The sequence below is a fragment of the Chenopodium album genome, chromosome 20, assembly GCF_948465745.1.
Source record: "Chenopodium album chromosome 20, dcCheAlbu1.1, whole genome shotgun sequence".
In the NCBI taxonomy this organism is placed as follows: domain Eukaryota; kingdom Viridiplantae; phylum Streptophyta; class Magnoliopsida; order Caryophyllales; family Amaranthaceae; genus Chenopodium; species Chenopodium album.
In genome coordinates this window covers 9,876,507-9,902,877 of record NC_137853.1, presented here as the reverse complement: position 1 = coordinate 9,902,877, position 26,371 = coordinate 9,876,507, and the positions used below count along the sequence as shown (strand labels likewise).

At 36.9% G+C, this 26,371-nt stretch overlaps 1 pseudogene across 1 annotated transcript; it reads right to left on the bottom strand.

Moving 5' to 3' along the window:
- Nucleotides 1-447: 447 nt before the first annotated feature.
- LOC145597985 (cleavage and polyadenylation specificity factor subunit 3-II-like) lies at nt 448-25,761 on the bottom strand (annotated as a pseudogene). Its single transcript, XR_014103469.1, has 14 exons — nt 25,630-25,761; nt 25,071-25,137; nt 24,793-24,970; nt 23,981-24,053; nt 23,077-23,194; nt 20,885-20,958; nt 19,550-19,686; nt 16,765-16,828; nt 14,213-14,278; nt 13,304-13,373; nt 11,858-11,962; nt 10,141-10,281; nt 9,116-9,215; nt 448-1,683 (listed from the first exon to the last, which is right to left on the bottom strand). The product of XR_014103469.1 is annotated as a cleavage and polyadenylation specificity factor subunit 3-II-like (transcript).
- Nucleotides 25,762-26,371: the final 610 nt, after the last annotated feature.

Here is a 26,371-nt window from a genome sequence, read left to right as displayed (position 1 = left end):
GGAACTATCTCTATCCTTCAATCCATGATTACGGCGTTGCGATTCGAAAGAAAATGGAATTTTTATTTCGAGCTGAGTTTCAGTTGGACGAAGATTACGACGAGGAAAACCTGTTATTCTCTCACCCCATCCATCTTGGATCTCAACAAAGAAGGGGTAATGGCGTTAAACTCACCGTCAACATTGCACCGTTACAAGTTTATATTAAAAAAATTGAAGCTACGGAGTCCACATCAGCTCTTTACAAAAGCACATGTGACATTCAGCAAAAGTTCCAAATAATTACAACATTGCCATTATATCAACAGATTTTCGTTGATATACGATATCAATGGGGTGTGGCTCCTAGTCATGCCAATGCGTGTATTAAAGTTTAGCCAATCCTTAGGCAGTTTCGAATGTAAAAACATTCAAGTCGCTAAATTTCAAATCAAACAAGCTGGGCAAATCATCGCATTTGAACATTACAAACTCGGCCAATATATAAATTGGACTAGTTATGTCGAAAAATCTCAAATTCTCAACTCTACTGTAGTAAATTCTGTATGCCTGACTAAATAAACACACATTGTCACGTCAAGTCATGTTAACTCAGCTACTAGCTTTAAGCTTCTTACTAAAACAATTGGTCTACAAGTTGAGCATGACAAATTGACAAGCATGAGTGCCAGAGACTTGCTGTGACCATGATTATATCGACAACCTTAAAACAGCAACACATCAGCCTCTGTTAAGATACAAGTTACTAAAATTATAAAAACAGATATTCTCATAGTAGAATCGAAAAATTTGCAATTTATTCCCCACGGAAATCAAATTACACTTCAGAAAGTATGCAGCACCTGATGCACGGAGTTCTTATCCAGACTGTTTTGTAAATTGAAGGCTCAGCTGCTCAGCCTGCTCACCCACCCCGGCTTCTTAACCCGCTGCAAATTATGATTTCAGAGTTAATTAACCCTGGCCAAAACTTCTTCCAATCTTCAGGTGATCTTTCGAAGTCAAACTCAAATAGAAAGATATGTTGGGGCCAAGAAAAATGATAATGATTTGACTTCTGGAATAAAGACATAGAGCATTTCTCTTTGGAACTCCGGTATTCATGTGAATACTACAGATAAGTCAATAAGATGCTCCACATTTAACTTGCAAATCATGGCCCCCAAAACCCAAGAGAGGAATGGACTGAACAAGCAAGCAGAATCTAGACATATATTCTGAATGTAATTTCAGTCCCAAATCAACAGCAGATCATGTTTCTGCGCTCCCAGACCAATCATCCTGGTGAACAACATTTGCTTTCTGATTATTTTCGATAATTAGAAGTCCTTCAGAAACCCTCGCATCACATATCTGCAGCTTTGATGTAGTTTTATCTTCACCACCTAACTCAGATTCACCTTCCGAAGCACTGTTTTTGAAACTGAAGTTTGGACATAAAGTACTGTTGATAAATGAAGCAGAGGCATCAGCTTTGACATAGTGAGTTGATGAAATGCTCAATGTATCATTATTTGCGGGATAATAACAAGGTATTCCGAGTTCAGCTTGTATTCTTTCACTTAGCTTTGCCATTTTAGGCTTCTCACCATGAACAAGGATCACATGCTTTGGTGACAGAAACTTCATAAGATCCATTATTCCTTTACTGTCCGTGTGAGCACTATTTGCCAATTGATGAATCTATAATTGCATAAAAAATTTATCAGAAAAGAATTCTTCTTTCTAATGAGAAGGGAAGTAAGAAAGTAACAGCTAAGTAACAGTTAAACAAGAGAATGCAATACAGAAGAGGAGGGCATAATAAATTCCAAACAAAGACGGTTATTGTTAGACTGGGGCATTGCAAGGTAATAGATGAGCTCAAGAAATGTAATTGCAATGCAGAAAAAACATTGCAATTTGCAAGAAGTTCAAGGAAGTAAATTGACCGTTCATAGTAAACAAGTTCAAGATAGTACAATATCCAAGCCAAGTAGCTTCGCATACCAACAATGAAAGCGACCACTGAGGACTAGAGCATTGATTTATGCTTCATATACTTTGCTAGAGATCAGCTCAGGCCTCCTATATTGGTCACATACGCAAGGAAGAAGCAGGGCAAGGGGAGTGGAATCAGTTAGCAATGCAAGGGTAGAAGAGTCTTTAATGAAATAATTCTGTTAAGAAAGTTTGTTATGGATTGAGGGGAATCTTTAGGCAAGTGTTGAGCTGGCTTAGTCTATTTAAGGGGCTAAATTGTTGTTAAGTGTGATTAATACTGGGAGAGCTCCTTTCCTCTCAAATGAAAGGTGTATTGAATGTGTTTTGCTAAACATCAATACATACTATCCTTCCTCTTCTCTTATTTACTCTGTTCTTCTCTTAGATTTCTTACAGTACTATCTAATTCATAGCAAAGTGGTATCAGAGCAACACGATCCTACCTGTGCAATTATGGCTCGTTTGACTCATGCGCAGCGTTTGGATTTGCTTGAGCAAGAAATTGCTGGTGTGCCTTCTCAGGTTGCTCATGAAGTTAGCTCTGCGTTAGCAGCGTTTCGGGCTGATGTCGCAGCTCAAATCGCAGCAGTTCAGGAGAAGTCGCGTTCTGAGCCTCGTTCTGCCGCGGCAAATGGATCACCATTCCAGTGGGACAATCCATTTGCTGGAGCGCCACCACATTTGGCGGTTGGAGGTGGTGGTGATCAAGGAGGTCAATCTAATTGGAGGTTGCGGAAGTTGGATTTACCCCTGTTTGATGGAACCAACCCGGATGGTTGGATTCTCAGGGCGGAGCGGTTTTTTCATTTCTACTGACTCACCGCTGATGACCAGCTGGAGGCGGCAATCGTCGCATTGGAGGGCGACGCCTTGCCCTGGTATCAGTGGGAGCATAGGCGACACCCTCTCCTGTCGTGGGAGGCGCTGAAGAAGGTGATACTTTGCCGTTTTCGAACCACCGCCACCGGCACCCTTCACGAGCAGTGGCTCGCTCATCACCAGATTGGAACGGTGGCGGATTATCGACAGAGATTTATTGAACTCCTTGCTCCGATTGAGGGTGTTCCAGAAGAAATTGCGAAGGGTCAATACATCAATGGGTTGAAGGACGAAATTAAGGTGGAGGTCCAGATCCTTGACCCGATTTCCTTGGATCATGCTATGGAGTTATCTGGGCGGATTGAAGAGAAGTTACGTTTGGGCCCAAGGCCCTCTGTTGGACAGCTGCCAACTTGGAGAACCCCTGTTCCCTCAACCCGATCCGTTCCATCTACCCATATCCAACCTTACCAGACCCCAAACACGACCCCAGCTCACTCAAACTCTACCTCATCTCACCCAATCACCAACCGTTACAACCATAAACCCACCTGAGAGATAAGGCGGTTATCGGAGTCCGAGCTTCAGCACAAGCGAGAGCAGGGGCTATGCTTTCGTTGCGATGAAAAATGGAACCTCAACCACCGCTGTCAGCGACGCGGGTTGAGTGTTCTCCTCACCGTCGACGATGGCGATGATTTTGAGGAGACGGATGAGATTGAGACAGGGGAGTTGGCGAGTGGGGATCCTCAGCCGTCTCTAGAACCCGCACCATCCCCTTCCATAGACACGATCCCTGGTGTTTCTTTTAGCTCGGTGATGGGGCTAACCAACCCAAAAACCATGCGCATGGCCGGAATGGTGAACGGTCAGGCCGTGGTGGTGATGATCGACCCTGGTGCTACGCATAATTTCATCTCCACCCTCGCCGTTCAGAAGTTGGGAATTTCCCCATCGGATTCAAAGAGTTTTGCTGTTACTTTGGGCACCGGAGAGGCGGTACAAGGGGAGGGCGTGTGCAAGGCGGTGTTGTTGGAAGTTCAAGGCCTCTCAATTGTCGAAGACTTCCTCCTTCTTCCCTTGGGAAGTTCTGATTTGATTTTGGGTCTCCAATGGCTCGAAAAATTGGGTACTATCGAACCAATTGGAAGACTCAATTGATGAAGTTTCAGTTGGGTGATCAATCGGTCACACTTCAAGGGGATCAGTCCCTTGGTCGTTCTGGGATATCTCTCAAGGCTATGATGAAGACATTGCAGAAAGAGGGGTATGGTTTTCTGGTGGAATTGAACCACTTGGTGGGAGAGTTACCAGGGGATGCACCATCTGAGGTGGCGCCTCTGTTCTTACAGCAGGTCCTTCATAACTTCAGTGACGTGTTTGCAATGCCTGAAGATCTCCCACCCCGACGCTCAATTGAGCACTCAATCATCTTGAAGGAGGGCACGAACCCCATTAGTGTCCGACCTTATAGGTACTCGCAAAGTCAGAAAGATGAGATAGAGCGTTTGGTACAAGATATGCTCACGGCAGGTATCATTCAACCCTCTTCTAGCCCTTATTCTAGCCCCGTGTTGTTGGTGAAAAAACGAGATGGGTCGTGGCGTTTCTGTGTTGATTATAGAGCCCTAAACAAGTGCACTGTTCCTGATAAATTCCCAATTCCCATTATTGATGAACTTTTGGATGAATTGTATGGTGCTTGTGTTTTTTCTAAATTGGACCTCAAATCGGGGTACCATCAGATTCGGGTCCGCGAAGAGGATGTGATTAAAACCGCATTTCGTACCCACGAAGGTCATTACGAATTTCTAGTAATGCCTTTCGGGCTAACGAATGCCCCTGCCACTTTTCAGTCGTTGATGAATGCGGTTTTCAAGCCTTTCCTTCGCAAGTTTGTGTTGGTGTTCTTTGATGATGTGTTGGTTTATAGAAAGTCTAGAGAGGAGCATGTGAGGCACTTGGAGGAAGTATTACGGGTGCTGCATTCTCACAAATTATATGCCAATCACAAGAAGTGTGATTTTGGGCAGGAGCGTGTAGCTTATTTAGGCCACATTATCTCTGGCCGTGGTGTGGAAGTTGATCAGAGTAAAATTCAGGCTATGTTGGAGTGGCCTCGCCCACGAAATTTGAAGGAACTTCGGGGTTTTTTGGGGTTGACCGGGTACTATCGAAAATTCATCCAAAATTACGCTCACATTGCCCACCCCTTAACTGAGCAGCTTAAGAAAGACAATTACGGTTGGAGTGAGGCTGCTACTCAATCCTTTCCGACTCTTAAGAATGCCATGACAAAGGCTCCTATCCTTGCTTTACCCGACTTCTCTCAGACTTTTATTCTGGAAACCGATGCTTGTGGTCAAGGTGTTGGTGCGGTTTTACTTCAATGCGGGCATCCCATTGCCTATTTCAGTAAGTTATTGGGGCCTCGGGCTTGGTCCAAGCCTATATACGAAAAGGAGTTAATGGCAATTGTGTTAGCAGTTGAGAAGTGGCGTCACTACTTATTGGGTAGGCATTTCATTGTGCGCACCGATCAAAAAAGTTTGAAATTTCTGTTGGAGCAACGGGAGGTGGGTCAAGCCTACCAAAAGTGGGTGGGTAAGCTTTTGGGCTATACTTTTGATATTCACTATAAACCCGGTTCAAGCAACGTGGTGGCTGATGCCTTGTCTCGGGAATTGCTTCCCCACATTACTTGTGCTACGATGACTTCTTCTTGTGGGGTGCCGTGGGCTACATTCCAAGCTCATATTAAGAAGGACCCTTTGATTTGTAAGTTGACAGATAACATCAGGCAGGGACTTAAGGTCCCTAAATGGTTTGCCTTAGATAATGATGTCCTTAAGTATAAGGGTCGGGTTGTTATCCCAAAACACTCGGCTCTAACTTCAGCATTGCTTAGGGAGTACCATGACTCGCCTATTAGGGGACAATCAGGGGATTTTCGAACTTATCAAAGGCTTGCTGCTGAATGGTATTGGTTGGGGATGCGAAAGGATGTTACTCGTTATGTTCAAGCTTGTCTTGTTTGTCAGCAAAATAAGACTTCTTCTCTTACTCCCATGGGTCTTTTGCAGCCCCTGCCCATTCAGGAGAGAGTATGGGAGGACATTTCATTAGATTTCATTGAAGGGCTTCCGAAATCTGCTGGTTGGGACACAATCTTGGTGGTGGTGGACAGGCTTTCGAAGTATGGTCACTTTATACTCCTTAGGCACCCGTTCTCTGCTTCTATGGTGGCCCAAGTTTTCATTAAGGAAGTAGTAAGGTTGCATGGGATTCCTTCTACTATAGTGTCCGATAGAGATAAGGTATTTTTGAGTGTCTTTTGGAACGAGCTTTTCAAGTTACAAGGGACACAATTGGCAAGAAGCACTGCGTATCATCCTCAATCTGACGGGCAAACTGAGGTGCTCAATAAGGGTGTGGAATCTTACCTCCGTTGTTTTATAAATGGAAAGCCACGTTCTTGGTCTGCTTGGATTCCTTGGGCCGAGTATTGCTATAATACTTCTTTTCATACGGCCACCAATTTCACCCCCTTCAAGGTACTCTATGGTCGGGATCCACCACACCTTATTCGTTATTCTAAGGGTGGGACTTCAGTTGCCTCGGTGGAGGAGCAATTATTGGAGCGTGATGCGGTTCTAGATGAACTGCAGTTTCACTTGGTCAGGGCACAAGAGTTCATGAGTTACTATGAGAACAAAGGGAGAAGAGATGGACATTTTGAGGTAGGAGACCTGGTGTTTCTAAAGCTGCAACCTTATCGTCAGCAATCCGTGGGACAGAGGTCCAATCAGAAGTTGTCTCCCAGGTTTTATGGCCCCTATCATGTGGTTAAGAGAGTTGGTGAGGTTGCCTATCAGTTGCTGCTACCTGAAGGGTCGAAGATACACCCTGTTTTTCATTGCTCGCAGCTCAAGAAATCAGTTGGGCAGGGCCACACACCCTCTCCTTTGCTTTCTCAGTTAACTGCTGACATGGTCCTTGAGGTGCAACCTGAATTCGTCCTTGGGATTAGGAACAGCCAGCAAGGTGCTCTCACCTTGGTGGAGGTACTCATTAAGTGGCAGCATCTCTCAGCCTCAGAAGCGACTTGGGAACCCTTTGATGATATTGTAGCTCGATTTCCGGAGTTCCACCTTGAGGACAAGGTGAAACTTGTTGGGGGAGGTATTGCTAGAGATCAGCTCAGGCCTCCTTTCACATACGCAAGGAAGAAGCAGGGCAAGGGGAGTGGAATCAGTTAGCAATGCAAGGGTAGAAGAGTCTTTAATGAAATAATTCTGTTAAGAAAGTTTGTTATGGATTGAGGGGAATCTTTAGGCAAGTGTTGAGCTGGCTTAGTCTATTTAAGGGGGGAATAATCTGTTGTAAGGATCATGCTAAATTGTTGTTAAGTGTGATTAATACTGGGAGAGCTCCTTTCCTCTCAAATGAAAGGTGTATTGAATGCGTTTTGCTAAACATCAATACATACTATCCTTCCTCTTCTCTTATTTACTCTGTTCTTCTCTTAGATTTCTTACAGTACTATCTAATTCATAGCATACTTCTCCATCCCACATAAGTTATGACAGTTATCATGGTACATAGTTTTAGATGATACAAGTAACTTGTAATTTGCTTAGCAATAGTTATTTTATTGGAAAAGTAGATAGTATAGTACTATTACATGGGTCTTTTTTATCCCTGCTCTCCTCAAAATTGTGCATCCCATTATTCCTCTCCCCCCTCCCCAGCCACATTGCGATAAAAAAGAATGGAAGAAGTATTAATCAATCACATATATGTTGAGTAATTTCCTAGAAAGCCTTTCCCTGAAGATATTAATTTGAAAGCCTTTTTGCATATTAAGAAATACTCTGTATACTGCAGCATTTATGGGTCACAGAAAAAGTCGATCTCCATTTACTCTCCTGAGCATAGTACTTAAAGTACGCTTGAGGGGTTATAAGGTGCAAGCTTGAAGGATCGAGGCCTCAAGGAACTTAAGCTGCTTGAACCATTGAGGTATCTCACTATCTTTATTCTATATTTAAATAAAAAATGTTATGGGGTTATGAGGCATTAGAGAAAATTTTTATTCAACAAACTTAATAGGATTTTTTTTTTTTTAGTTATACATTTTAAATTAAAAGGGAAATTCTACCGAACGGCAATAAGGCCTGCTTTGTTATATGGTACAAAATGTTAGGCTGTAAAGCATTGCCACATGCATAAGATGAATGTGGCGGAGATGCGTATGTTGCGATGGATGTGTGTTCATACAAGAAAGGATAGGTGAAGAAATGAGATAATAAGGAAGAAAGTAGGGGTTACATCGATTAAGTACCAGATGAGGGAGAATCGCTAAAGATGATCTGGCCATGTAAGGAGACCAAGTGACGTGTCGTCGCTCCGGTAAGGAGACTTTAAGAATTGCAAATTGTTGGGATCGCGAGAGGTAGGGAAGACCTAAGAAAACTTGAAAGAGGGTGATTGAGAGTGACATGAGTGCTTTGGGGATTGAGGAAAACATGGTGTTGGATAGGGCGGTATGGAGGGAGAAAATTCACGTCAACAACGTGTCGTGATATTATATACTTTCTAAATTTATTTTCGTTTTTTATTTTAATTTTAGCCTACCAATTTTTTATGAACTGTATTGTTTTCTTTTGCTAAAGTTTTCTCAAACCTTTTTGTTTTAACCACTCTTTTAAAACTTTCTTGAATTAAATTCTTGATTCTCTATTAAACTACCTTAATTTTTTTCTTAAATGCTCTTTCGTTTACTTACCTTTTTTCAAACTCTTTTAAATGATGGTTTTGTTATGTCCGTTTCTTTATATTGTATGATTCCTTATGACGATTCATGTTAGCCGACCCCAAATCATTTTAGGACTAAGGCTTTGTTGTTGTTGTTATCATTGCAAGAAATTTTTTGTAATTCATACCATTGACTGTTTGTAGCTTTAACTAATCCAACTGTGTAACTCACTGTGCCTAGACATGCCCAGTCTTTTGCAGCCTAAACCCTTGACTCTAGGAGTGCTATTTTCTCAATGTGCATAAATTAAATAATGCATCTAAATCTGTAATATGGAATAAATTTGAACAATAAAAGAACAATTATGAATATATCGGTATTTGGCTTAAATCATTGCAATTTAAATGGTGTTGAAGTTATTAAGACAAATTATGAAAACTTGGTGAGACACGATGAAGCTGAAAAAAAAGACCCAAATTACTCCACAATCACCATTATTGAATGAGAAGAAACAAAAAGTAGACTTGAAATTGTAAGAAAAAGTTGTGCAATAACCTCACACCGAACGTCAATCTGAGTTTTGGAGTCCAAATAGATTTTTGTAGGTATCTTAGACATCAAGACTTTATGCCCTATGGTTCCTGATACACACTTCCTGAATCAAATCCAGAAAAAAACTGTCATTATAGTTCAACAAAAGTGTATAGCATATAAGCATATTAATAAAAATGCTAAGGCTCCAAAAAAATATCCAACGTAGTTTTTAATCCATCTTGTCTATTTAAAGTCACTTCAGTTCACGCAAATTCCCACTGCCATATTGAAAAATTTGAGGGAATCAACCGACTAACCTATTATTCTTTCAGCAGAAAGTGCAATATCTATACTAGTTCTAAAAAGAGTAAAAATGTAAACTTATACACCTAGAAAATTAAGAAAGTAGATAGGAAAAAACTACAATATCTGAATATCCCTAACACCAAAAAAAAAAAAAAAAAAAAAAAAAAAAGAGACAGCTAACATACTTTCCAATTAACATAAGAACTATAAGAAACTTAGCTTTCGTCTGTGCTTTATTACTATATTATCCACGTTGATCCTTCCAATGCTAATGTCCATACGAAAGGTTTAATCTTAAGAGGGATATTAACTCTTAAGATGAAATTTACCACAACCCAATTGCTTGTGTCTACTAATCATCCTAGAAGTAGGAAAAAGCAGAGGAGTGAGAGTGTGAGACAGAATGTTTCTGGTCTTAGATGAACAATTTGTGCTGAGCTCGTCTCGATTTCCGACTCAGCCTAGGAAATTTTATATAAGGGAATCATAAAAGAGACGATATAAGGGAAAGTAGAAGCAGAGGAGCAAAACATGGAAAATGCAAGCACAAATCAAGTCCTTCAAGGCTTCAATCACCAGGAATCAGCTTAAGGTAGCTCAGACATGGTAAAAAAGGATTATATACATAGATTAGCACAACATAGAGACACCCACACAAGCATGGCATAGTTTCACATGAAGTATCTCATACGTATTAACACATTATACCCAACAAATATAGAAATGAAGAGAGATAGTACCCGGGCAAAGTAACAAGGTTATTTTCTGAAGTTGCCCACTCCTTGAAAACATCAAGTGAAAATCACTATTTAACATCCCCGGTGTTGCAAAGAGAACACAAGGACCAGGAGCATGTATCAGAGAACGATCAAAACTGGATACTGCAAAAAAAAAAAAAAAAAAAAAAAAAAAAAAAAAAAATCATTTCCTGAGTAATAACATGAAAGAGATTTTGTTTGACAGTGACAAATTTTACTATTGATTATTGATCATGTTAAATTAAAGTTCACGACTATTCTAACTTAAAAAATGCGAGCAAACACTACTTTATGTTAATTTGAATCTTTGATCGGAATATCTAATGTCATACTTGTGCCAAGGCAAAACAGCAAAGATAAGGAACCTGATACATAGCTTTACAGTGAAATTCTTTATGCTGCTATGCGCAAAAAGTAAAGGTCAGGCAGAGAGTTAGTGCACAGAACAAAGATGCTTAATCAAGTGAAACTAATTGACTGGCATACATCAGATTGTGGAAATGGGTAAAATTAAAGATAATCCCTCCTAACTTTCTCTTCACAGAATGTCATACGGACACAATTCTTGAAGTGACATTCATATGAATGGATTTCAAGGAGTAATAGAAATTAGTGGAGGTCAGACGAAATTTTGGGTTTTGGGCGCCTATTTAATTAATTCATATTACGTTGGCAGTTTAATATATTCTTGAAAGAAGCTCATTTTACAGAATTTAATGTTGTATCCTAGCATTTGTTTCCAAATTTTATGGCAGTGTCCCAATTTCCCAAATTTGAGTTACAACTTAAAATCATTTGGAAACAAAGATAAGTTTCCTTACATCCAGCCCATGTCTAGGTAACATATAAAATAGCACAAACACTTTACCTGATTGCAAGTAACAATGCTTAAGCAACAAAGAAAGTGGGCATGATTGCCTGCAAAGAACAAAGACACATTGGTCTGCTTTTGGGATTAAATTAGAAATTCAGCACAAATCACTAGAACCAAACTGCTTGACAGATTGACAGGAAAAATGAGAAGACCATATACTAAGAAATGTTGAAGAAGATATAAAGACCATCAAGAAGCTAGACATGAAAACTTGTCCAGTAGAATATGCATCAATGATAGGAAATTATACACGCTGAATGCATCACAAGTTTGAGATCGTCGAAGAAAAGACAGAAACAGATGCAACTACAGAAAGCACATTGACATATGGTTTAAATTTATTATGCTTGCTTCTATGGAGCCTTAATAGAGAAATCAACCATTGATATACCTACAGAAATTTAACAATGGAATAAGAATGTAGTCTGCTTATTGTCGGAGCAAATTCTCCTTTACAAATTTTGGGGAATTTCATAATTGATGGAATAATTACGCTGAAAAACTTGTAAGACCTAAACTCTAAACAGTCTGCATACATCCTGTGGGAGTCTCTTTACACAAGGCCCTTTACTAAAATAAAGAGTCTCACTTCCTACTAAGTAGCAAATAACAAGGAAAAAAAAAAAGACATTTAATTCATACAAACAGCTTGTGTTAATGTTAGGAAAGCCAATAGCATCAAAAATAAATATAAAAATCACAAGCATGTAAAAGAGTAGAGCTGCATTAACAATTAGCAAACACTAAAAAGTTGTTAAGGTTATTAATTATTTCAAACTTTCTGCAGATATTTTACTATGATTTTAAACATTTCAATGATCATACCATGTTTGAAATCAAATACATTGCGTGCAGTGGATGCCTCTTTCATCTTTTGACTAGTCCAGCTGGTAAGCATCTTGGAATATGTATTGGCTTGGATTGTCAAACCTGAAAAAATAGAGCAAAATCAAAGGTTCTGCTGATATCATAAAGAGATTAAGAGGAGTTGAGAACAGATTTATGACTTAAACGAGATAAACATATTGCAGGTCCACAAATTTTGGTCAATTTGAGTTAACTTTCCAAACTTTGGAATGCCTCGGGTCCCTCATTTTGGATGGAAACCTCTAAAAGCTACTGAAACCTCTAAATTTCTGACTGAAATAGCTAACGAGCATTAAAATAAATGAAAATCAATGCACTGCACTCTCTCTCTTCCCTTAATTAAGCAAGATAACATTTTAAAGCACAAATGCCTCCTATATAAATACCAAGAGTTTATTTCGATCAACTAATGGTTTCCCTAACAGGCAATCATACATATGGATGGCAGAGTCTAGGAACCCCAGCCCTAGTCGACCCCGCCCCATTTTTTAGGGTCAAATTTCTATGACTTGTTGTACTTGGGTCGAATTTATATCCAAATGTTAAAAACCGGTTTGGGTCTGGGTAGGATATTCTCATACCCAGACCTAGTCCAGATCCGACCCATGGACCGTATCCAAAATTTTAGACAACAATATAATATAATAAAATAAAAATTTGTTTTATATCCTAGGCTTCCACTTATGTATTAAAATGGTTATTTGTGTTCATGTTTGTTGGTTGATCTTTCTTATGTGTTAAACCAATTGAAACTTGATTTTAGTCATATTGTAATAGATTTATCTAGTATCAAGATATGATGGATTATGTAATAAATGTGATAGTAATGATGATCAAGTTAGTGCCTAAAAATCTGGGATGGAAAGCAAAAAAAGTAATAATTGCTCGACTCATTTCATACCATAGACCCATTGGATTGAATATAGCTTGCACTGTTGTTTAGCATTGATTGTAGGTACATGGTATAACTTCACCCTCAAATAGGATGTATGCCTCAAGAGGCTCAAAGAGTAATAAATTTCACGCAAAGAATTTTTTTTATGAAAATTTTGTGACAATGGTGTTTTAGAAGAATAAGAGATTTTCTAATCAGATAGGTGGATTGATGATTTCGACCAAAGCTGTCGATGTTTCTTTAGCTACACTCCTATCCCTTTACTGAGAATGGATCATTGACCCAACCTGCTTCAGTCATGCATGCTGTATAAGGAGTTACGGACACTTTGTCCTCTATAATACTGTAACTTTCACTTTCTTTTCTTTAGGATAAAAATCCACACCAGTATTGATAACCTTTCTAACATAATATTGCAACAACACCCAAAAAAATCGTGTAATCTAGTGAGCTACAGTTCTAGGCATCTTGAATACAAATTTGAGTGTGAATGTAAGTAAGAAACAAACCTCCAGAAAGGTATACAGGGACCTTCAAATTCATCCGCTCCCAGTAATCTTCCAACAATATACAGAGTTCCTGCATTAAAAATTTCAATTCTCAGCATAATATAACAAACATCTCAAGATTCTCAAGTATAACTATAACTAAAGATGGAGATCCATTTATTTTTTTAAAAAGGCATGTCATCTATTGGATTTGATAAATGGCTGAGATGCCTGAGCAATGCTATCCACATTGTCAAGTGGACCTGTCTTAAATAAGCCAAGGATATAGATCTGCTTCCCAAAATGAATGAAAACCAGACACAATAGCGACTTAGTGTTTCCTGACTTCCTGTTCCCCCTGACAGTAAAAAGAACTGCTTATACATAAGAACAAAAGGTTTGTTTGATTAACATCTTCCCTAAATATTAAGAGTTTAAATTCCCTTGTTATTTTCCTTGAGTGATGATTAAAAAAGAATTACACTGATTTTGATGCATTTAAGGAAATGCAACATACACCTTTCCAACATCAATAATAGTAAAAACATTTTTTTTTTAAAAAAAAAAAAAATTACCAACACATTGAATGAAGAATATGCTGAGGCTCAGAGAACATATCATTTCCAGTATACTCCAAATTAGATGGTGACATATGCTAGGTGTAATGGCATTTTGGATCTAGTCTTTAGCCAATAAAATAAAAGGCCACAATGATACTTATTTTCATCTAAGCTAAAATCTTTTTAATCTAAAAGAATTGATTTTAAAATTTTGAAATTTACAAAGTAGTCAATGCAGGAGTATCACTAAAATGGCACCTCGACCTCAAAATAAATGACCTAATAAAAAAACTTATTTTTATTCCACTTTAAGAAATCAGAAGCTAAAGGCGTAGAAATGGCTAATGATGTCATAAAGTAGTCACAATACCTGAGTCCTCCCAACAGCAAATGTTGGGATGAGAACTTTTCCCCCTTTATCAACACATTTATGTACCTGCAACAATGGAAAGCAGATCTCAGCAGACAGTCAAATATGTCATATTTCTCCATTGAATGTGAATTACCAAACCACAGGACATATGGATACAAATAATAAATTTAAGCAGCTTAATGTCAAGTCAGAACACTTCCCACCAACAGAAAACATCTTTAAAGATTCTAAGTGATCAAAAGAAGGGAGCAATAAAAATGGCTCTTTCTAACAAGTTTTATGGAACTTAAGAAGTCTTAGACTTTGCAAATGAATAGAAAGTAGCCAGCCTATAATGACATACAACCGATCTAAAATTATATACTCCATCTTTAATGGAGAAGATTACATACTTCTATTGTTATTTCAAAACTTGTTATAGGAGCTAAAATAATCCTAGGTTGGATGGGGAGGGTTAGATAAACATGAAGCCACTTAAAACCTTCCCTCCTCATAGTTTCCATTCTTTCCAACTTTCCTTCTTTTAGAAAATGTGGGATATCGTTGAGGCTAATGTGTGTATTAATGTCAAAAGTTGATTTACAAGAAGAAATACACTGCATGATATCATTTTCTTTATATTTAAGCAACCATGCCTAGAAACAATTAAATACTTAAGACAGAGTAGCCTTTGTGCCACAATTTACAAACTTGGAAGATAAATCCTAAGTCCAAAGAAAAAATCACTTCCTCCAACCTAGATCTCAAAATGATCAAACAGCTTTATTAAGGAAAGGGATCTGGACATTAATCTTGTAGATTGTAGTTGTCGTTGAGGTATTACACTCCGTGTCTCCATGAAAAAGAAGAAAAGAAATACTAGCCGGTTTGCTCTATAATTCAATCTTGAAAAAGCTTGATGGAAATCCATTAGATAGTGGCTTTTTTTCATGATAGTCAGTTAATTTAATTATGGAGGACTATAGCTAAAGCGTGATCCTTTGTTCGATTGCTAGTAGGAAAACAAACCCTTTTGAGCACTCAAGAGGCCTTTGCCATGGTGACTTCGTGTCCCGATATTTGTTTAAAGCCCCTAACTCACGTAAAAGAAGAAAAAGTTGGAATTTTCTAGGTAAGTAGGAAAAAAGTTCCAGAATTCTTATTTCCCATCTCTTGTTATTGATGATTTACTTATCTTTGAAAGAGTAGATGTAGACAGTGCCTTCACCATTAAAGAGTTGTCAATCTCTTTCATGAAATTTCAACCATATAAGGGAAAAATTTTGTTCAATGAAATCTCTTAAGGATGACTGTGCTATGTTCAAAAGCGCCCACAACCTTTTCAAAGAAGTTAGAATTGCACCTTGGTATGCCTATCTCCCAAAAAGGATCCACAAGAACTAAAGCTCAATTTGTTGTAGCCAAAGTTACCTCCTAGCAGCTTTGGAAACTAAGTTCCTACCCAAAGCAGGTAGCTTGGGCCTAATTAATTTAACAATTTCCATCACCCCACCCAACTATATGCAAAAATCCTTTTCACAAAATGCAACTCTAAAGGAACTTGATAAAATTAGCAACAACTTTCCATGGGGGCGGGGAAGTAAGAAGATTCCTCTTGTTTTAAGGGAGCAAACTTTCATACCAAACCATAAAGGAGGCAGATATCCACGACCAAGGCTTATATGCCTAGGTTTGGATAAAAGCTATCAAGGGTAAACAATCTAGGGCAAAAATGCATTATCTCCAAGCATGTTCATCATGTCACATAATTTCTTCTATGGATCTACAATTTGGAATATTTGGGTAAGGACTGGGATTTGCTTTCTGCTAACAACACTAGGAATCTTATCCTTCAATGATTCTGCAACAGGGGCAATGACATACTACTATCTCCCTTTGTTGACAAACCCCGCCCCTATTTGAGGGATATAAAGGGCTTTGGCCTGATGGAACTCCGACATGCTCTAATTAAGACCTTGCACCATTTCTCAGAACCCCAATGAAGTAATAAATTTGGAAAAAGATTTCTGCTCTGATGTCCCACTCACTTTAAAGGTTTGTATTGAATAAGTAGGTAAATTGTATATTTGTTCACAAGGTAAGAAATAAAGTAAGAAGAGATTATGGGATTGAGTTAACTATAAAGGTGCCATCGCTTTAACTTTGGCATAGAGTTGGTTGCACAATCGCATGATTGCAAGGAGGCTTGTGAAGAACTAAATAAGGACAATTAAATCAAAGATCCTGTGTCATAGGGTATTGTACATCTTCTCTTATCTCACACAGTAAATTATACTTGTTTTCCCAATATCATGCTATAAATGATTCCCCACAGCTGTGTATTCCAAAATATTTAGCATTTCATCTTGGAATATCAAATCAGAACAAATGGGTTCCCATTAAAATCAATAATTTCTCCTCACCAGGGACATGCTACTGTACACAGTTGGCCCCGTTGCTTGTTGTTTTGAGAGTCACAATGAAACATTTGAGTCTCTAAATTCCTAGTTGTGGCCCATATCATTGCCTTCAGACATAACCATATTTGAGAATAGAGCAAATGTACTTACAGCTTTGAGAAATTCTCTTTCATGAGCAAATTTAGAACCACGGATTGTTGTGGCATAAGTTGACCTGTGACAAAAAAATAAATAAATAAATAAATAAAAAATAAAAATAATAATAATATTATTATGTCTCCTCCCTCAAACTAAACTACTTTTATGAGATTTCACAGCAAGAGAAATCTTTGTGCAATAACAAAGAAACAGAAACAAATGCATAAGACTAAAGGAAGAGGAAGAGATTAAGCAAATAAGAGGAAGCAAAAGATCTAGAGACAAGCAAACAACCACATGAATTAGGACTACCAATAGTCAAACTGAAAACCTAAAAAGCTGGAATTTATGGTCAAATCTGACCATAGTTTGGGAGTTGAGGTGGGGAGATGGTGGAAGCAGATAAAGTTAGTGAGAGTGAGTAGTTGGAATAGGTGTTAATTTAAAATTTTATTTACTCAAGCAGACAAGTGAATTAGAGCCTTAGAGGGTTTCCAATTTCTTCTCTAACCTATCCTCTTTTGTTTTCCTTTCCCTTTCACCTCTCTCCATCAAATGGCCTTTAATTGTATCACTCCCTAGTCTTATGAACTGACTTTTCTAAAAAAAGCAAATAGAACTTATTTATGCTACAATGGGAGATTATTTAGGCCTTTCAATATAAAACTAACTTACTTGTACTAAGCTAGAAAGAAACTTAAACTTTAGGAAATTTTGACTTTTACTACCAATAAAAAGCACAACTTTGATTATACTACCTATCTTTATCTATTTTTCCATACAAAATCACAAAATAAATAAATAAATAAATAGATTTTGCTACCCACTAACATTTTCAATCAAAGAAACCATTAGTGGGGCCCACTCTCCAATTATAAAATTTGTCTTCTCGATTTACGTGCCGAAAATCTTCCATTAAGGGTTGATAAGTGGTTTATTTGACCACTTATTGTTTTAATTTAAATCCGGTTTTGCATTCATTTCCCCTCTTTCTAACCCGTTTTTGAATGAAAATGTTTTATCTCGGCCTTGCCCCCTCTTGGTTCGTGTTTGTCCATGTTTTGGAGGTTTATTGACTCAATTTGGCAAGCATTCGATGCATGGATTGTGTTCAAGACAAGGAATTAGAGAAAGGAGAGTTTGCTCCCTCTCCAGTAGCGGGCGCTCCAAACTTTCTGTAAACTTTCTGCCAAGTGGACCCTGTGAGGAGCGGGCGTGCACCTATGAGGAGCTAGCGGCACTCCTCTCCAACCTCGGAGAGGGCTTGCAGGGCGCTCCTGGCTGTGGAGCGAGCGCTCCTCATTGTAGAGCGGGCACTCCTCGCTGGGAATCCATTTTCTTTTGAAGGATTTCCCTATGTGTTTTGGGGATTATAAATACTTCCCCTTTAGTTTATATGTAACCTAGACAGATATAACCTAAGTTTTAGAAACTCCTCTTAGTTTGAAACAATAATTTAGTTTAGTTTTCATCAAATTAATCATTGTAATAGTTGGTTTCAAGATTCATCCTCAAGATTTGGCACTTTGTATTCAACATTTTCAAGCTTCAATTAGTAATTTCCTTCTACTTTTCTCCATTCAATTTCTGATTTTATTTGTTCTTGCATGTTATTTGAATCTTTTTAGTTCTTGATAATTTGTTATTGGATGATAGTTATTTCAATTGTTAATCACTTTTCCCCAATTATTGAAGAAGTTAGAACCCTAATACTTGAGTGCATGTTGATAAACATGAGTTGTGAGTAGTCTTCTTGCTAGGGGTTGGATGAAGCTCAACCTTTTGGGTTAATTATGCAAATGTGGGAGAAGCATTGATGTTTGTATTGCAATTAAATTGATTAAATAAGATTGATTGTTAGTTCTTCATGATAGGATTAGCTACCCTTGACTTAGGAGCTTGATAGCATGATATGCTTAGTTTGACATGGGAATGTAAATTGAGTATGTCATTACTTATTGCAATTTGATTATGTATCATCTATTGCTAGACTAATGAGGAATCTAAGTTTAGTAGTTTGAGTTGTTTTCTAATTACATGAGGTCGATTTTACATATAGTCATTGCTATACCTTGTCTATTTTACTCCCCGTTTGCCTAATTACCTTGGTTGAGTGGATCCCATTCCCTAGTGTCTTTTATCCATCGATTTAGAATCATAGTTTGTTTGTCTACTTGACGAACCCCAATTGACCATAGACTTTGAATTAGTTTAAGTGTTAAGATCCTTAGCAACCATATCCCGTTTCTTGTGGACCGAACTCTTACTTATCATTATGCTTGGTTTGTAGGGTGTTTGTTGATAAATGTGTTTGATTGAGTGTGGAATGTGCGATCGTTCTAACGGCCATTAAGGGTCCAAATTGAGCTTGAAATTGGCAAAGAAATAAATAAATAATGTAAATGTCTTGTTTTGCGTGACACGTAAATCGTGTCAAGAAATGTATCGATTTGTGTGTCACTCTTTCTTTTGCCACAAAAAATGCTCACGTAAGGTTTTAGTGGTCATTTTAGCCCTTAAGGATCCTAACTGAGCTTGAAGTTGGCAAAAAAAAAAATAATGTATATGTCCCATTTTGCGTGTTTAATAATTTAGTCGATAACGAAAGGTAGTGGTTCACTATTTTTTCTTTATGAGGGATAGATAGTCATTAAGACGCATTACGTAATCAGAAATATATCATGGAATTCAACCTTGTCCTTTTTTCAATTCTCAACAGTTCAAAAAAAGTCAGATTTCATACAAAAACTTTAATATAAAAAAGACAGTAAATGCAACAGATTTAGAAGATTCTCACTCGGTTATGACAAGATCCAACTGCAAACGATCAATTTGAGCAGCACCGAGAAGTCTATCAGGCGTCATATTATAGTCCCCTGTGTAGACAATCGCATTATCTCCCACCCTTGCATAAAACATTGCAGCACCAATAACCTAGGAATTCTATTATATGTCAGTTTTTGGAGAGCAAAAAGAGGGGGTCTAAGCTCAAAGTAATAATTCGAATGAAGGCAAGTAAATCAAGGCAACAATTGAAAATTCAAAGTAAAGACACTTTATTTCAGTAGCAGTACAGTCAGGAGCACCCGGATTTGATAAATACAAATTGTGCAAAAATTTGATTTTGGGTTTTGAAGACACAGAATACATAAGCAGAAGAGTATTTTTAAACTAGTTGAAAGAGCCGACACCAGAAAAATGCATTAGTGCACCAGAGTTCTCATAAATAGTGAAATTTGATATAATCAAGTCGTGATGCATGGTGTGACAATCAACAAGTCTGTTATAGACAGTATAACTCTCTTCAGATTTCAGAAGGCAATTACAGGCACAAGAATGAGAAGACATCATAGAGGCAATGAGCACAAACTAAAGTTTCAACTGAACTATAGAAAACCCAATGTCCAAGCCACAGCTAAGATGAAGGGTTCTTTTCCTTCTTAATCCTGCGTCTTCTTTGAGTCTTTCATTGAACCCCTCCTCTACATCAAGCAGCTAAACAAATTTTCCAATCATCTATCACATCAAAAGGGCTTTACACCATATAATCATATCAAAAGAGCTTTAGACCATAATAATAGAAAGCAAAAACAAAAGCCTTTTTTTAATGATCATAAACAAATTAATGCTGGTATCACCCAAAAGCTTTTACAGATCTATTTGACCAACAGATTGCTGTGTAAAACCTTATCTCATCGTGTCTTAAACAAAAGTTTCTTCTCCAAGTGGACATACATGGCTTGAATTACCTATAAACAGGAACTAACACTACAACAATGGTTTTAGTTTAAATTAATATTATGAAACTTGAATCATTGAGTAATAACATACAGGCATGAGGCCATATGTCTGTCTTGACAAATAGGTAATATTTACTTCACTTTCTTTCAGGACTTACTTTTTTTATATCACATTAGACCACACTAAAAATAATCATATTAGACCTTAAAAGTTAAAACATCATGTTCCCTCCCTCCATCTCTAAACATAGCACATACAGGGTAAAATGTAAATATCATCACCTAATTTACGCTGAGCAAAACATAACCTAAACATATGAACAAAAGATTAACCATACTATATTTATTACTCCATAATTTCAAACAGGCAAAAGGATAGATTAAATTCTCACATGACCAGCATAGTAGGCACGAATTTCAAGATCTTTATCAACCCAGATAGTTTGCTTCAAGTCCACTGCTATAACTGCAAAGATATAGCAGAAGTTATACTTGTTAAACTTGCTTACTTTCTATCATTTGGAACTTATAGATGGTGAAACATAACCCAAATATTCAACATATGTAATTAATCCCTCTAAGCAACAAGATTCAATAACATAAAGTACAAGATCATGGCAGTAATTTGCCACTAACCTGCATAGCTCTGAATTGTATTTGCACATGTAGAGCTTGCTTGGAAGATGGAATTTTAACTTATGGGAACAATAAAATTGAATTAAGGTGTTGTCAATAGGTCAAGGCGATGGTAATAAAAACAATAAGGTGGCATCATGAAACCACATCTTTTAGTAACTTTCCAGTTGCTTTTGTTTCATTTTGTCATTCTCAAAGCATAAATTATCTTAATGATCCAAATGAAACCAAAAAGTACCAATGCAAATCCATAAATTAGAATCCTTGCAAAGGAATAATATGACAATGACCATTACCCTACTAAAATTTTAGCTTTCAGAAAAAATCTATAAGTTGCCATAAATGAAGAAGCACATAAGAAGATGGACACTGTCTCGAGCAAACAAAGACTCTGTTCTTAGATTGTTTATAAAAGTAACAACCGTGTCTCTTATTATAGCCCACAAGAAAACATTTGTCAGACTTAACATTTGTAAGACTTTGATGCAAGGTTATCAGACATAAGTCTCTTGACATAAACTTCGCAACCCCAAATCTTTAGAAAAGACAGCAAAGACTTTGTTCTCAGATTGGTTGCAGAAGTAATACCCTTTTGACCTTTATGGATAGCCCACAAATAGATATTTGTCAAACTTTGGTGCAAATTTGTGAAATATCAGTGTCTTGACATACACTTGCAACCTTAAACCTTTAGAAAAGATAACTTAAGAGGTTTCCATGTCCATAATTCGTGTAAGTCTTTTCAACAACTTTTAACAGAACACGATTCACCAAGAGTGAACATCATTGACCAAAACATATTCAATAGAGTTTTATTCCTCTACACTCCATTCCATTGAGGCATTCCATAGTGTGTCAGTTTTGATAAGATATCATATTCTATCACATGATCATCGAATTCATGGCTTAAATATTCAACTCCGCAATCATAATATTCTAGCCAAGTTGATCCTCTACTTCATTCTATAATTCTTTGAGCTTGTCAAACTAGATTAATGTGACATTAGGTAGACATAGCCACATCTACTAAACACGTGATAAAATAGTAGAAACAACCTCTAGCAATGGAGCTCATAAGGCCATACACGTCTCTATTTATTATGCCTAGTAGCTCACTTGTTTTTTCTCCTAGCTTGGAGAAAAATAGCTTTGTCATTTTGCCAAACAAACAAGATTCACAATTATAAATTGGCATCAAGTCAAAATATTCCAGAACGTCATCTTACATGTATTTTATGTTTATATGACATAATTAACAATGTCACAGATATGTGATATCCAACCAATATTCTTAAATCTTATAATATTACTCTTGAATTTCACCGTGGTCTATACGAGCTTTGCAAGATGGCATTAATACCAAATGCCAATTATACTTGCTTTGCAGGATGGCATTAAATAACTAGCTAGTATATAACATTAGCAAAAAAATACCAAAAGGGCTAGGAATATTGATTTTGATATCTCATTTTTGTGGCATTATCAATTAGGCCACACAAACATAAAATTATGTAGGATGGCATTAATTGCAAACCTTGTTTGTGTGGCTGAATGATAAAGCAAACTTTCTTCAAGCTAGGAGAAAGAGCCACATTTGACTGATTTTCCTACCATCTTATATATTTATGCATAAATATGATGATGCAATCGGAATTCAATGACACAAACTGAGCCACAGTGAATAAGAAACTATAAAGCTTGAAAACAAAAAAAGGGTAAAGAACAACATCAACATAATTTATAGTTGCTTCAGAACCATATGAAAGCTAAGGACCACAAAAAACTACAGCTTAATACAAGCTTTATACCACCATTTCTAGCAATCTAACTTGAGGTCCCAGAAAGTTTTTTTTAAGAAAAAAAGAGGTCCCAAGAGGTGAAAAGTGCAAAAGGCAGTACCCATATGTATGCTAAACTCTATAATGTTGTCAATAGTGACTTTAAGTACCTTTCTCCATACAGGACTTGACATGATCTGGAGTAAATTGCCCTTCATCAGCCTCTTGATCAACCATACGTTTACAACTTTCCTCCAACATTTGAGGAGCCAATGCTTTTGTCGGATGCTGCGAGGCAAGCATTTGCATAGAGAACACATTATTAATGAATAATAGAGGGAAAGAATGGGAGACATAGGATGAAATAAAACCCCATAAGAGCAAAAGGACAAGAGGTAGGAAAAGGGAAAAAAATATCTACATACAAACAGTCATATATATTTCATTTTGCATAGCTCTTGAGGTTGGGATTTTATATTAACCGATGAGGTTCCAAAATTTTTAAAATTTGAAGTGAACGAAATGCAGCTGCCTATTGCCAACAAACTATCCTTCTTGCAATTAGCAATAAAAGCATGTCATAGAAAGCTCATCAAGCACAAACTAGTCCATATACGCTGGTGTTTATTGTTGGCATGTAAATGACAATTTGAAATAGTACAAATTGGCACCAAAACTCTAGGGTAGTACAAACAGGCCATGCTAATTGCCAGATTTTCCTAAGAAGATAATACATATGTAGAAATAGTCACCAAAACATCAGGAGAATTTTACTTCGAATCTCAGTAAAGACATGTTGCAAGAACCATATTTTTTGTGGAGATCTTTCCACTAATTGTGATAGTTGAGTGTTAAGAAGGCTTCTCAAAATAATCCCACTTGGATTATTGTCCTTATCCTATAAGACAAAGAACTTACACAACTCATGAAATAATTATCAATTGGATAAAGGGGAATGAGAGAGACTATGTAAACAAAACCCGACAAGAGGGTAATTTAAATTGGTAGGATAATCTCAAGAACACAACCAGTAGAATGTAATTTCGTACAACAGTTTCATTGCTCTAGGCATACCGTCATATAAATAGGTCCTGAAAACCCACAAACTTCAGTGAAGTAAGGAAGTGCTCCAATATGATCCGAATGACTACAAAACCCATTCAACAAAATGTCAAGCAACACAATATATACAATTTGAAGCAATGATCCATACATGTAGCAATAATACAGCAAACACAATTTGAAACAATAATCCATACATGTAACAACAATAATCCTAATATCCAAATTCATAGATTAATATCATTTTCAATGACAATAAAAAGTCCAAACATTTATCAATTTATACATTCATATCCATCTAAATACTACATTAAAGGGTCACTTCTTCCTATATGCCAAAGCCATCCTACTATACTCTTATTTTTCACGCAGAAGTTTCAAACACGGCCATTTAATACAATTGTTGCATAATGTTTGTGTAAAATAAAGTGCCCCAATGTCACACTACCAATACCCCCTTTGTTTAAATAAACGAAACGTTTTGACTTTATTTATACATAAGAATAAATATAGTCATGTGAGTACTTGTTGGAATTGTGTCAGTGAATAATTTATTAATATTCAATTGTTATAATTTTTACTTATTGGTAATTAAAAATATTTTCGGGCAAAGTTTTGAATTGGCATACGTGCAAAAGGGAAACGTTTCGCATATTTAAACACAGAGGGAGTATATCACATTTGAGATTGTGTAGTATCCAACATGGTAATTACTAAGGTGAAATGAAAAGTCGGAGTAACATAGACAAAACCCACTTTTAACACCATAAACAACAACAAAATAATCACATAAATAATCAATCAGTTAAAGATAAAGAACATACGCATGAGTAATAATAACACAGGAGAGGATATCATCAAAATGACCCGACTTGGAGAGAAGTGAGAAATCAGGGTAACGTTGAAGGTCACGATAACCCATATGCATTCCACAATCAAACATGATTTTTTTGCCATTGATATTGACTATAACACAGCTTTTCCCAACTTCTTGCCCAGCACCTAATTAGAGATTAACAACAACCATTAATATTAATTGATTGCTTAAACTAGTATAATGGCAAAGATTAAATCATATAGTGTGATGGAAGAATGAGAATACCAAGTATAAGACAGTCGATTGCCATAGTTCTTCACAGTATGAAGGCGATTAAGAAGGGGCAGCACTGCTGAAGGTTAAATCAATTATCAGTTGCAGCAAAAACAACACTAACAGATGATGTGACTATTGAAAAAAACTATAACAATAAAAGTTACAAATTCAATTTATTCGCCGGAATTCAAACAAATTCAAACCTACTATCACCGGAATTCTCGAAAATTTACTAGACGAATAACAGGAGTAATTATATGGATTTAGCAACGAAATTTGACTCAATTATTAGGCATAAAAAATCACATAAAATTTCTTCCAGCTTGAGAATATCAACGTATGCACATTTAAAAATTGTAGCAACAAACTCGCTCGTTATAATATTGAGTAATTATAATATATAACGAATAGTTCAATAGTCCACCTTAGAAGAACCCTAAATCGACTAAACTGACGATTAAATGAACGAAAAATTCAGAGTACCCGAAATTGACTATACTCATAATTAACGATCAACACTAATGAAATTGATGCTCAATGATTAAGAGAAGAAGAAGAAAAATCTTACCTCAGGATGTGCTTCAATGGAGGAATCACAGCTTACAAGACGATTCAATGGAGGAGTGAGAGTGAGAGGTGGTGCAGCGGGAAGCTCAAAGTCTCAAACGTGAAAAACTCCAAAGAGGGATACAGAAAATCAGGGGCATGTACATGTAGAGTATAAATTAGGGGTATTTTCCTCATTTTAACCAATAAATAGGGGTAGTTTTGTGATTTTATTTGATATTAAGGGTAGTATTGTTATTTGATCTATTGTTAAAACCAAAAAACAAAAAAAGCATCTCTGTATTTGATTTACGAATTCCGAAAGGACTAGCAAATTACAATGAATAATAGCACAGGTCAATTGCAAAAGTGCCAAAAACTAATTTGACTCAAAAACTCGTCTTGAACTAAGTCGAATCTAAATTGACTTAACTTGAGAAATCTTATATCCAAACCAAACCTATTTAACCAATCTGAAGTTTGCTAATGAACACTTACATAGTTACATACTAGAGTAGATAGTGTATGTGGGAAAATATGTCTACACCCTACCTTTAAGATGAGTCATTATAGTACTCCCCTCATCTCTTAATGATACTCCTATTTTCCTTAAAAGATGTCTCAAAATAATGTGTCTGTTTTTATTTCATTCCATTAATAGATTGTATTTTTGGACCATAATACCCTCATTTTTCACTTTTATTCCCCAACCTCTCTCTCTTCTTTTTTATTGAAAAATCAAAAATGCAATAAAGTACATCCAT